Genomic DNA, 13,771 nt, shown 5'->3' with positions numbered 1-13,771 from the left:
GAGTACTGTGTGCAATTCTGGAGGCCACATTACAGTAAAGATGTGCCCAGAATTGAATCGGTTCAGCGGACGGCCACCAGGATGACCTCGGGGCTCAAGGGTCTCTCATATGAAGAGAGACTGAACAAATTGCAGCTCTACACTCTCGAGGAACGTAGGGAGAGGGGAGACATGATCGAAACATTTAAGTACCTCACGGGACGTGTCGAAGTGGAAGATGATATTTTCTTTCTCAAGGGACCCTCGGCCACAAGAGGGCACCCGCTCAAACTCAGGGGCGGAAAATTTCATGGCGACACCAGAAAGTATTTCTTCACAGAGAGAGTGGTTGATCATTGGAACAAGCTTCCAGTGCAGGTGATCGAGGCAGACAGCGTGCCAGACTTTAAGAATAAATGGGATACCCATGTTGGATCCCTACGAGGGTCAAGATAAGAAAATTGGGTCATTAGGGCATAGACAGGGGGTGGGTAAGCAGAGTGGGCAGACTTGATGGGCTGTAGCCCTTTTCTGCCGTAATCTTCTATGTTTCTATCTCTATCAAAATACTAAATTTTAAAATTTTGTTTAGTTTTATGTAAGTGATATGTTTGTGAATGGATTTTTGGAAAAATAGAGAAGGAAAAGATTGTCTCAAGATTGAGGTTTTGTATCAAGGACTACCCAAAAGAAGAGAAGGCAATTTATACTTTAAAGATTGCAGGTCTTACAATTGGGAGCAACGTGTGTGCTTAGATACACTCTTCCTCTGTAGATACACTTATAAATGTGTGATTACTCTTCAAGGAGTTAGATATCTTTTTCTTTGAATAATCACAACTAAGTATCTGGAAAGGTAGCATCTTCCTCAAGTACTCCTTTGAAACCGTAGCCAGTCTTTGCAATGAAAGTAAATAGGTCCATCTTTGGGCTCTATCCATTTTCTTTGTCCTTTTATTTAGAATGCAATGTATATTATCCACCTTTCCCTTATGTTCTTCCTTCCATAATTGTGAGCTAACAAATAGAACAAAAATTATTTAATTTACTAACTTTGGTTCACTTTTATCAAGCTGCAGTAGAGCGTTTTAGCACTGGCTGGCAAGATAAATGTTCCAACGCTCATTCAGTTCCTTTCAGTGTTGGAGCATTTACCTCACTGGCCCACCATAAATGCTGTTCCACAGCTTGATAAAAGGAGGCCTTTATTCTTTGTAATTTGAGGATATTTTTATTCTTTCTAAATTTGCACTGTTTATTTCATTGTAATACATATGTCTTATCATATGTATCACATATACATATGTTTATTTCATTATGATGCATATGTCTTATCATTTATTATTTCAATAAATAAATAAATTTTTTAAATGTGGGCCTAAATATAGGCAGTTATTTTTAACCAATTATTATGGCGTTCATTACATTTCTGAATATCAGACAGTATTAGGGGCATTTTTAAAACACAAAGACGTCTAAAAAAAGCATAAATCAGTACTTGGACGACTTAATTGCCAGGATATCCAAGTGCCGATTTCCAAGCCTTCTTTTTGAACATCTTGCAAGACAGCTTAGTCACTGTGTGTCCAAGAGTAAAGGGGGGCATGTTGCGGGTGTGTTCTGGGCAGGCTTTGATTTGGACGTTTTGTGATAATAATCAGGCCTTTCCCGAGACATCCTCAATGGAACTTAGACGTTTTGAGCTAGACTTGTTTAAATTGCATCTAAGTGCTAAAAAGGTACCCATACTGACCAGATGACCACTTGAAGGATAAAGTTATGACCCCCCAACTCCTCCAGTGTCATTAACCCCCCCCAAATATGAATGAAACTGTACAGTACTGTCTCTTGAACCTGGTATTGGAAAGCCTAGTAGAGCAGTACACAGGTTTCTTAAGTAGCCTGGTAGGTGGGCTAGTGCACCATAGGAGGACCCAGGCCCATAACCCACTATAACTACAGCATTTATGATGGAAAGTGTGAGACCACCAAAACCCTACTATACTGTCAAATAGGTTCCTATGTGCAGCCATAAGGGCTATTGGGGTGGTAGACAGGTAGGTATAGTAGGTTGTGAGGGAGTTTTGGATGGAGGGCTCAGCATAAATTATAAGGAGGTTAAGGTGAGATATACATATCATACTATAACATACAGTTTTTTTATATCCTGCAATTTTCAACATGAAATCATTGCAGCTTACAATAAGATCTGACCAGATGCATTTTTCCCAGGCCCCGGTGAGTCTCACATCAATAGTGAGTAAACTTATGGAAACATTAATCAAACGCCAATTGGATACGATCCTGAACGAGGAGAATCTACGAGATCCCCATCAACATGGTTTTATGAAGGGAAGGTCCTGCCAATCAAATCTGATCAGCTTCTTTGACTGGGTAACAAGAAAGTTGGATATAGGGGAGTCCCTGGACGTCGTGTACTTGGACTTCAGCAAAGTGTTTGATAGCGTCCCACACCGCAGGTTATTGAGCAAGATGGGTTCGATGGGACTGGGTGAAACATTAACCGCATGGGTTAGGGACTGGCTTAGAGGTAGACTTCAGAGGGTAGTGGTAAACGGTACCTTCTCCGATATGACGGAGGTGATCAGCGGAGTGCCGCAGGGCTCGGTCTTGGGCCTGATCCTATTTAACATCTTCGTAAGAGACTTGACTGAGGGGCTTCGAGGTAAAATTACATTATTCGCCAATGACACCAAACTATGCAACATAGTAGGCAAAAGCACACCAGATGAAAGCACAGTGCCTGACAAAAGCTCAATGCCCGACAGTATGACGCAGAACTTACTCCTGCTGAAGCATTGGTCAAAGACTTGGCAACTAAGTTTCAATCCAAACACAAACTGAGAGAAAGAAATTTCAAAAACAAAAAAAGGATTCAACAATAACTAATGTAATCAAAATAAAGAATCCCCTATTGGAAAAACATACTCGTTATAATCACATGCAAACTAGTTCAATGCAGTATACCTATTTTGCATGTGATTATAACGAGCATGTTTTTCCAATAGGGGATTCTTTATTTTGATTAACTAAGTTTCAATGCCAAAAAATGCAAAGTCATGTACCTTGGCGGCAAAAATCCATGCAGGACTTACACCCTAAATGGTGAGATCCTAGCAAGGACTGTAGCAGAACGTGACTTGGGAGTGATCATTAGCGAAGACATGAAGACTGCCAATCAAGTGGAGAAAGCTTCATCCAGGGCTAGACAAATGATGGGCTGTATCCGTAGAAGTTTCATCAGCCGTAAGCCCGAGGTCATTATTCCATTGTACAGATCCATGGTGAGACCCCATTTGGAATACTGTGTACAATTCTGGAGGCCGCATTGTCAAAAAGATGTGTGGAGAGTTGAGTCGGTTCAGCGAATGGCCACCAGGATGGTCTCAGGATTCAAGGATCTCCCGTATGAGGAGCGGTTGGATAAGTTGCAGCTATACTCACTCGAGGAACGCAGAGAGAGGGGTGACATGATCGAGACATTAAAATATGTCACGGGCCGTATCGAGGTGGAAGAAGATCTCTTCTGTCTTAAAGGACCCACGTCAACAAGAGGGCATCCGTTGAAAATCAGGGGTGGGAAATTTCATGGCAACAACAGAAAATATTTCTTCACCAAAAGGGTGGTTGATCGCTGGAATAATCTTCCACAACAGGTAATTGAGGCCAGCAGCATGCCAGATTTTAAGAAAAGATGGGATTGACTTGTGGTATCTCTTCATGGAGGTAGTTAGGGGAGTGGGTCATTAGAGTGGGCAGACTAGATGGGCAATGGCCCTTTTCTGCCGTCATTTTCTATGTTTCTATGTAAGATTAGGAATCAGTCATTACATTAACAATTAGATTCTAGAGAATATATTGGATAGTGATTACCCTTTATGTGAAGTTCACAGCAGTGTCCTCTAAGGCAGTGTTCTTCAACCACCACGTAGAAATTTGCTGCCGGTCCACATGGCCGGCATGTGCAGCTGCTGTCTGTAATTTGCACTGTTCATGAAGAAATGCATTTGTTTCTTTTTCTCTGGGGTTGTACTGCATGCAAAGTCTTGCATCTTAGGGTTTTGTTTGTATATATTAATACTTTTAGTCTTCATGTCATATTTGCAAGGTTATCTGTTTTCTGGTAGGAATGAATGTTGAGAAGCATACAGTGTGCTTTGTGTAGTTTATGATCAAACAATTTTTTTATTGATGCACAAAACAAATATAATCACCAATGGCAAATTTAGGAATATAGCTTTGTGTAGTTTAATTTTGTGGTTAACCATTATATGTTAATAAGATTATATTGTGTGTGTATATATGGAAAATAAATGGAAAAAATTGTGTTATAATTAAGAACATGTTCTACTAACTCACTTTGTTTGTTCAAAACAATGTCATATCAATCAATCAAATAACTGAAGTAATTTCGTGAACACTCAGACCCACAGCTGAGGTCTCAGTGAAAAATTCGGGGGGTCGGCAATTGTAATGTAAGCAGTTACTTGATTAAAAAGGAAACCGGAGCAGCTATATCGATTACCCACTCCATTCAAAGCTAAGTTGGTTTTATTTTACCATCTTTGTGCAGTTATTTAGCTGTTGTATGGAGGGTGAGACTGTGAACAACGATGATGGTCTCTTTAACAGCTGCTCCGTGAATTTTTCACTGAGACCTCAGCTGTGGGTCTGAGTGTTCACGAAATTACTTCAGTTATTTGATTGATTGATATGACATTGTTTTGAACAAACAAAGTGAGTTAGTAGAACATATTTAGTATATCACTTTGGATAAGTAAATTCCCTTGAGGTATAAGATAATTAAGAACATAACATAAGAACATAAGCATAGTTCTATTATGGGGGCGGGGTCTGGCCCACGACTTGGCCTGGTGTTCTTCAACCGCCGGTCAGTAGACCGGTGCCGGTCCATAAAATAATTATTTTATTTCCACCAGTCCATAGGTGTAAAAATGTTGAAAAACACTGCTCTAAGGTGCCCAACTCCTCTGTTAGTATGTCTGTGTGGCCTTCCACCCCACCCCACGTCTAAATGGTCTGGATTAGAACATTTTTAAGGTGAATGTTTTTTGTATTCAAAAATGGTGAATAAAGTTGGACATCCTATAGTTGGATGTCCTGGTGACCAAAATGTCCAAGTAGATGATTTTTTTTAAAAAGTATTTTTATGGGCATCCGGTTTCAAAAACGGTTATTTCACCACTTCCGACTTTAGATGTCTTGTGGGAAGCATCCAAAGTCAGACTTAATAATAATAATACTTTTATTCTTATATACCGCCAAAGCCACAGTAGTTTGAGGCGGTTTACAACGAAGAAGAGCTGGACAATCAGCGAATGTAGGTACAATGTAAAGTCATCAAAATACAGGTAAGCAGGATACAGAAGTAAGGCATAGGAGATCTTGGGAAACAATTCAGTTAGAGTTGAAGAGATGAGGCTTAAGAGGTCTTAGGTTACAAATTGGTTAAGAACATAAGAAGTGCCTCTGCTTACCTCTGTCCTATCACGCCCTCTGGAAGCGCATTCCAGGTGTCCAGCACCCGTTGGGTGAAGAAAAACTTCCTAGCGTTGGTTTTGAATCTGTCCCCTTTCAACTTTTCCGAATGCCCTCTCGTTTTTGTAGTTTTTGAAAGTTTGAAGAATCTGTCCCTCTCCACTTTCTCTATGCCCTTCATGATCTTATAGGTCTCAATCATGTCCCCTCTAAGTCTTCTATTCCTATTGAAAATGGCCCTCCATAGAACATAGCAATTGATGGCAGATAAAGACCTGAATGGTCCATCCAGTTTGCCCAACCGTCTCCATTATCAATATATGATTAAATTATCTTTCTTTGCCAATTCTGGAATATAGATCATAAAAGTTTGCCTAGCATTATCTTGGGTTCCAACTACTGGAGTTGCTTTCGAAGCCCACTCTAGCCTATCTGAACCATCTTTTCATTTGCAGTACACAGACAATAAAAAAGTCTGCCTGGCACTTTCCTTACATACAAGTTACTGGAGTTTCTGTTGAAGCCCTCTCCAGCCCATCCAGCCCATACTGGATTGCCATATACGAGGGACAGACCGTACAATTCTGCCCAATATTTTAGAACAATTTATATGTCAGCAGATTCTGTTCTAGGATACTAGTGGCACTTCAGACATCTTAACTTGGATGTCTGAATTCTGATTTGGGCATCCTTTCTAAAATGCTGCTCCACAAGGTTAGTGATCTAGATGCAGCTACATTCTTTACTGGTTATGGGCTCCTGTTAGTAATCTGTGATAAGCACTAGTATGTGCTTACCACTTATTAAAAAGGGCTTACCATGGGGAATGCTGAGGCATCCTGCAGTAAGTTCCAAATGTGCACACATAAAGTATACACTATGAAAATTGTTATTTTTCTGGGAGGAGGTGTATCTCGAGTAGAAAGTGGGCATTTTCATGCTACTCAGTTTATTTATTTTAACATTTCTTTCCCTCCTAACACAGGTTACAATTAAACCTACATAATTCATTCACAAAAAAAGACAACAGTTACAACAATGCACATTGACACATAAAACATGTCTTCTTTAATAGTGAACTCTGCAACAGAATAGCCCTCCAAACTTAACTCTTGCAATAAGTCAATTGCATTCACATAGGCAGCTGTTCTCAGGTCCAAACTCAAGTTATGGCAGTACACATAATTTGCTTGGCAGAACACTCTATGGCAGGGGTCCCCAAAGTCCCTCCTTGAGGGCCGAATCTAGTTGGGTTTTCAGGATTTTCCCAATGAATATGCATTGAAAGCAGTGCATGCACATAGATCTCATGCATATTCATTGGGGAAATTCTGAAATCCTGACTGAATTCGGCCCTCAAGGAGGGACTTTGGGGACCCCTGCTCTATGGTATAAGTCAAACTTGAGTGCACAATGTCCTTCTTAAAAGTTCCAGAGATCCTGGCCTGGAACTCTGCTATTGGTACAATAGGAATACCTCCATCATGTTTTCCAAAATTGTTTTCTTGGATGGACATAAGCAAATAGTAGTTGGAATCTCTTTCATATTTGAACATAAATCGACCATAGTCTACATGGTCCAGATTTTTCAGCCATTTAAAATAAGACACTGTTACTCCTCTAGCATTCAAGTATAGATCTAGTTTATGTTTAAATCATATTCATTGAGCAACAGAAAACAAGCACAACCAACAGGTGAACCAGCAATACAAAAAAAGAGAGTAGCAAAAACAGTAAATAGCAAGCTCAAACAATTTTCATTTTCAACCTCCAACCCCAGCCCCCCAAACCACCCCCTTTCCACCCTATCCAACCACCTACTACAAGGCAAGAGAGCAAAAGAAAATAAGAAGAGAACAAAGAGAGAGGAAAAAAAGAGAACAAGAGGAAGTAGCATAAACAAAAGATGCACAGCTTCTCAGAAGTTCAAAAATCTACTCCTGGTGACTAGGGAAAAGGAATTCCAGAAGGGCCCCCAAATGTGCATGAACCCCCAGCTTTCTGAAGAATCCAGAGTTCTGAGCTGGGTGCATTCCATTTTCAGCAAAGTGGTCATATGCTGTCTCCAGTGCTGCAGAGTAGGGGTCCGCTGTTCCAGTCAAAGCAACAAAATAGTCTTTTTGCCTTGAAGCATCGCCTGTTGAAGAAAAGCAGGGTAGCCCTTCGGAGTAGGGGACTGCAGAGAGAAAACATTGAAAAGGACGGTCGCCTCAAGTTTCAAGTTTTATTGTATTTTGATTAAACGCTTAATCCAAATTCTAAGCGATTTACAAATTACTAAAATTACAGTTTTGAGGGAAAAATACATTAAAAGACAGACAATACATTAAAAGACAAGATACGTGAGGAAAAATATGGGGAAGAGTTACAATATGTTTAAAGAGTAAGGAACAAATAAGGGAAGCACAAAAGGGGAAAGGGAAAGACTTAAAGCTTCAATAAAGCTTATGAGTAAATAATATACTGTGATAAAAATTAGATGGTTAATTAACAAAAACATCGTTAAAGAGAAAACTCTTTAGTTTACCTTTGAATTTTTCTATATTGGATTCTTCCCTTAAATAGATAGGGAGAGAATTCCAAAGTTGGGGAGCTGATACAGAGAAAATTACCTGCCGACGGGTGCTTATGATTTTTAGAGATGGGATTGATAATAAATGTTGTTCTGTGGATCTTAATGTTCGGTTGGTGGAGTATGGAATCAAATATTTATAGATAAATGCAGGAGTTTTGAAGAAAAGAGTCTTATATGTAAGCAAACAAATTTTATAAATTACCCGATGTGTAACTGGTAGCCAATGAGCATCCCTAAGTAGTGGTGTAACATGGTCGAACTTCTTTGCTTTAGTAATTAATTTAATAGATGTATTCTGAATAATCTGAAGTCTCCAGCTTTATGCCACACTTCCAGAGGGAGGAGAGGGCCCTCAGCAACAGGTCCCAAAAGCCACTCATATGGAGGAGTGGACTAAAAGTTAGATCAACTACCTCAGTGTCTGAGGGTGTCGCTGTATCTCTTTGGAGCTCTGGGAAAGGCACTTGTCACTTCGAGGCCCGGGTACAGTTTTGTGTCTTGCCTCTTCTCTGGCATTCTTCTTGACTTTGGTCATCAGTTTGCCTTCTGTGGGAGCCCTATAGATTTTGTGCTTCAGAGTAGAGAATGATACGGGGGAAAAAATTTGTTGTCTGGTTTCTGCTTTCCTCATCTTCTCATTCAATTCCTTCCATCGACTGTTTTCTCTCTGCGTCTTCCATTTGCTCTGTTACTTTGCCTCTTCCTTCACCCCTCTCCCAATTGGTCTGGCACCCATCTTCTTCCCTCCACTCCCCCTATAGTCTGGCATCTCTTTCTTCTTCCCTTCCAGCGTCTTCTCCCCACTCTCTGTTCCCCATTTCCCTTCAGCGCCTTCTCCCAACTCTGTCTTCTTCCACATTTCCCTTCAGCGTCTGTTCCTCTCCACACCCCTTCAGCATCTGTTCCATTCCTTTCCACCACCACCACCCTTCCCTCTCGCCACCCTCTTCAGCGTCTGTTTTTTTCTACCGCCCTTCAGCACCCCTCGCATGGTCCAACCATCTTCCTCCCTCCCTCTTACCTTTGTGGCATGTGTACTAAGGTCTTCTGGGCCAGACTGGAGCCACAAGGATCACCGGACCCCTGTGAGAGGACACCCGGTGCAGCATGGGCCTTGGGGGAAAGACATACAGAAGTTCCCCTTTGGCTTCCTTGAATCTCACGGAAGCGTACCTCCACATCTCTATTTCTGGATCATCGGAGATTCCATGTTCTTGAGAGGCATTTCCAGTTTGCGGAGCTACCTTTCGGTTGGGCGTCGGCACCCAGATCATTCACCGTAGTTCATGGTGGTGGTGGCTGCCCATCTGTGATCACTGGGTGTGCTTGTACATCCATACCTCGACGAATGGCTGATCAGAGCTCCCTCAAGGGTGCAGGGCTGCTTGGCGGTTCGCCAAGTGGTGTCTTTGCTGGAAAGTCTCAGATGGGTGATCAATCTGAAGAAGAGTTGTCTCGAGCTGACGCAGGACATGGAGTTCCTGGGAGGCTGGTTCCACACAGGAATGAACTGGGTATTTCTTTCAGAATCCAGAAAACTCAAACTCAGAAATGTGATTCGGGATATGTTAGCGGTCCCAGCACTGAAGGCCTGGCAGTACCTGCAGGTGTTGGGTCTCTTGGTGGCAACCGTAGATATGATTCCATGGGCGAGAGCTCGCCTAGGTCCTCTTCAGTTATCACTTCTGACATGGTGGAATTCCCAGAGAGATGCGCTGGGGGTGAAGCTGCCTTGGTTGGCTGCGGCGCGCAGCAGAATGCTGTGGTGGTTGAACCCGGTCACTCTGAACAAAGGGCTCCCTCTGTGGGTCTTGGACTGGGTGACCCTGACTATGGATGTGTGTCTCTCCGGCTGGGGAGCAGTTTGCATGTCTGTACCAATCCAGGGCTCCTGGATGGCGAGGGAGAGCAGTTCGATCAATCGACTGGAGCTGTGAGTGATCCGGTTAACTCTGCTGAGATTTCAAGGGAGTCTCCACCGGAAGGCAGTCCATGTGTTGTCACTCAATGCGATGGCTGTTGCCTATGTCAACCGTTAAGGGGGGCATGAGGAGTCCCCTGCTGGGCTTGGACACTCAGATGTTCTTTGCATGGGTGGAGCGTCATCTGTTGGCTTTGTCCGCAGCTCATGTGACCAGCGTAGATAACATTCAGGCAGAATTTCTCAATCGTCAGACTCTGGACCAGGGAGAATGGTCCTTATCCAGGCTAGCGTTCGAGGCCATAGGGTGCCCCTGGGGTCATCCCACCTTCAATCTGATGGTGTCTTCAAAGAACAGGAAGGCAGAGAGGTTCTTCAGCCGCCAATGGGAGATCAGCAGCAAAGGAATCGATAGTCTGGCTCAACCTTGGCCGAAAGGGGAACTTCTGTATGTCTTTCCCCCGTGGCCCATGATAGGGCGTGTGCTGTGCCGGGTGTCCTCTCACAGGGGTCCAGTGATCCTTGTGGTTCCGGTCTGGCCCAGAAGACCTTGGTACGCAGACCTTGAGAGGTTGAGCTCAGAGAGGGGGCTCTGCGTCTTCCTTGCCATCAGAGGTTACTCACGCAGAGATCTGGACCGCTTTGATCTTACGGCCTGGTGCTTGAGCGAGCGGCTTTGAAGGCCAGGGGTTATTCCCCATGCTGTTATCACCACGCTCCTTGAGAGTAAGCGGAAATCAACTGTACCGGCCTATGCGAAAGCCTGGAGGTACTTTCAGATTTGTTGTGCGGGGAGGGGGGTTGGTTTTCAGGTGGACCCTTTGGTACCATCAGTGGCTCATGTTCTGGACTTCCTGCACTTCCTGCAGGTTGGCCTCATGAATGGTATGGCAGTCTCTTTGCTCTGTCTCCAGATTGCAGGACTTTCCTGTTTAGGCCCCTCTTCGTTCAGGGGTTCTCTGGCATCTCACCCGGACGTTATCCAGTTCTTGAGGAGAAATGGGAGGCTGCAGCCTCCCTCACGACCGCTGTGGAACCTGAATTTGGTCCTATACTCCTTGACTCATCTGCCCTATGAACCCCTGGATGGCATCTCTCTGAAAGTACTTGCCATTAAGACCGCTTTTCTTGTGGCAGTCACTTCAGTGCAGAGAGTGTTGGAGCTTCAGGCTCTGTTGTGCAGCAATCCTTTTCTTCGCATCACTATGTCACCGGTGATTTTGAGGACTGTGTCTTCCTTTCTTCCGAAAGTGATTTCCTCTTTCCATGTCAACCAGGAAGTTCGGCTGCCAGCCTTTGTTCCTTGGGTTCCAAGTCTAAGCACCGTGTTTTGTGGTCTCTATATGGCTTCTCCTTTTGAGATACCTGGAGGCCACTCATGATTTCCATCTGTCGGATCATCTCTTTGTTCTAGTGGGCTCCACGCACCAGGGTTGTCCTGCTTCTAAGGCTACCATCTTACGTTGGATACATGTGGCCATATCCGCTGCCTATGTTTCAGCGGGGAAGAAGCCTCCCCTTGGGGTGAAGGCTTGCTCTACCAGAGGCTTGGCTTCCTCTGTGGTGGAGTCTCTGGTGGTTTCGCCTGAGGAGATTTGTAGGGCGGCCATGTGGGCTTCAATTCATGCCTTTACCGGGTTTTACTGGCTTGATGTGGCAGCTAGGGGTGATGCGGCCTTCGGCACTTCCGTTCGGGCGGCGAGCTCATCAGGCCCCCCCTGAGAATTGGGACTGCTTTGATACTTCCCACGAGTTCAGCCTCCAGAGGGATTGTACAAGATTTCTTACTTCTGCTAATCTTCCTTCTTGTAAATCTCCTCTGGAGGCTGAACTCCTGCCCATCTGTTTTGTCCAATTCGCAGATCGCCTCTTCAGTTACTGGTAAGCAGGATTACTGTATTTGACCAGCCTCATTAAGAATTCTATACATGTTCCCTTAGGTTGGGTTCAAAGATTGCCGGGGTTCCTGGGTGGGGCCCCATCTGAATTTCAGATTGTAACATAGTAACATAGTAGATGACAGCAGATAAAGACCCGAATGATCCAACCTGATTCAATCTTAAAAATTGGTTGTTTTTTTCTTCTTATTATCTACTTCTGGGCAAGAATCCAAAACCCGGTACTGTTCTTAGGTTCCAACTACTGAAGTCTCCGTCAAAGTTCACTCCAGGAGATTGAGAGGGGACATTATTGAAACATTCAAGGTACTGAAGGGGATAGACTTAGTAGATAAGGATAGGTTGTTCACCCTCTCCAAGGTAGGGAGAACAAGAGGACACTCTCTAAAGTTGAAAGGGGATAGATTCCACACAAACGTAAGGAAGTTCTTCTTCATCCAGAAAATGGTAGAAAGCTGGAACGCTCTTCCAGAGGTTATAGGGGAAAACACCCTCCAAGGATTCAAGACAAAGTTAGACAAGTTCCTGCTGAACAAGAACGTGCGCTGGTAGGGCTAGTCTCAGTTAGGGTGCTGGTCTTAGACCAGAGGGCCGCCGTGTGAGCAGACTGCTGGGCATGATGGACCACTGGTCTGACTCAGCAATGGCAATTCTTATGTCTTATGTCATGAGCAGAATTGACTGGTAGCGGGAGTTCCTGCACCCTCTTCTCTTTTTCTGTTTCCTATTTGCACTAGATATCACTGGCTTTTCGACAAACTGAGAATGACAGGAAGCTACCAGGCAGATAGCCTAGAGGGGAGGGAACAAGTTTTATTAGCCCTGCAGCCAAGAATAAAGAGGATACAAGATCCCACAAGTTTAGCCTCCAGAGGAGATTTACAAGAAGGAAGATAGCAGAGGTAAGAAACCTAATCTTTCAATCTAGGAAGCCCAATCCAATAAATAATCACTGGAGCTCCTATCCCATTCTTTCCACCTGCTGATATAAGAAAAAATCTGTACCTTCCTTCTCTCCTGTTTTAGAAGAGCAATTGCAGCCTACCACTTCCAAAGTCAGAAGTTATCAGGTTTTCCTCTGGGCTACATAGCATTTAGCATGCTAAATGTTAGCATGACTTAGTAAAAAGGAGTCCTTAATGTTGAATGACAAAGACTATTACCTTTATGATGCAGTTACTCTAATAATGGTTTCTTTTTGTGATACAGCTCTTCTTTCCCTGTGTCATGACTTTTCCTGTAACCTGGTTCCTTTCTGTTTCAGACTGGGTATATTTCAGAAACAGATGCTCATCACAACATCAAGCAAACCTATCCAGAGGAGATTTCTGCTGTATGGTACACCAGTGCTGCCTAAGAGAGAATGAAGATAAATTACCGATAAATAATATCTCTGATTATTGAAATGGAACTAGTCTTTATTGACACAGTGCCTGCATCAGGAGTCTATACAAACAAAATTATAAAAATGTACATAAAATAATATAAATACAAGATACATATTGAATACATATAAATATTATTCAAAAATAGTAATATATGTATAATGCTATTACAACTGGATGATGGGGTTTCATATTAAAATGAATATGGAAATAAACACATGCAATACTAAAAGCAGATGCAATGGCTCTTTAAAAATATGTAAAGTGAAGGATTGATTTTTAAAAAATTATGGCCCCCTTTTACCAAGCTGTATTAAGGTTTTTCTATTGCCAGCCACTGCCATAAAAGCTCAGACAGTTATAGAATTCCTACGAGCATTGGCCCTTTTACTGCAACGGTCTGTGATAAAAACCTTTATGCAGCTTGATAAAATGGGGCCTATATGTGTGCGTGTGAAAGTGAAGTAACAAGATGTGAGTGGCGATTGATATA

General features: G+C 43.0%; 1 protein-coding gene across 4 annotated transcripts in view; it reads left to right on the top strand.

The window, feature by feature from the left end:
* C5H21orf58 (chromosome 5 C21orf58 homolog) overlaps positions 1–13,504 on the top strand; it is a 328,538-nt gene extending 315,034 nt beyond the window's left edge. For all 4 annotated transcript variants that reach the window (XM_033947056.1, XM_033947055.1, XM_033947054.1 and 1 more), the window contains one exon: positions 13,158–13,504. The gene's annotated coding sequence lies outside the window, so the exon portion shown is untranslated. The remainder of the gene's footprint in view (positions 1–13,157) is intronic.
* The last annotated feature ends 267 nt before the right edge of the window (positions 13,505–13,771 follow it).

This window comes from Geotrypetes seraphini, chromosome 5 (genome assembly GCF_902459505.1).
Source record: "Geotrypetes seraphini chromosome 5, aGeoSer1.1, whole genome shotgun sequence".
Lineage (NCBI taxonomy): Eukaryota > Metazoa > Chordata > Amphibia > Gymnophiona > Dermophiidae > Geotrypetes > Geotrypetes seraphini.
The sequence above is the reverse complement of the archived record's forward strand: the minus strand, read 5'-3'. Positions and strand labels throughout refer to the sequence as shown.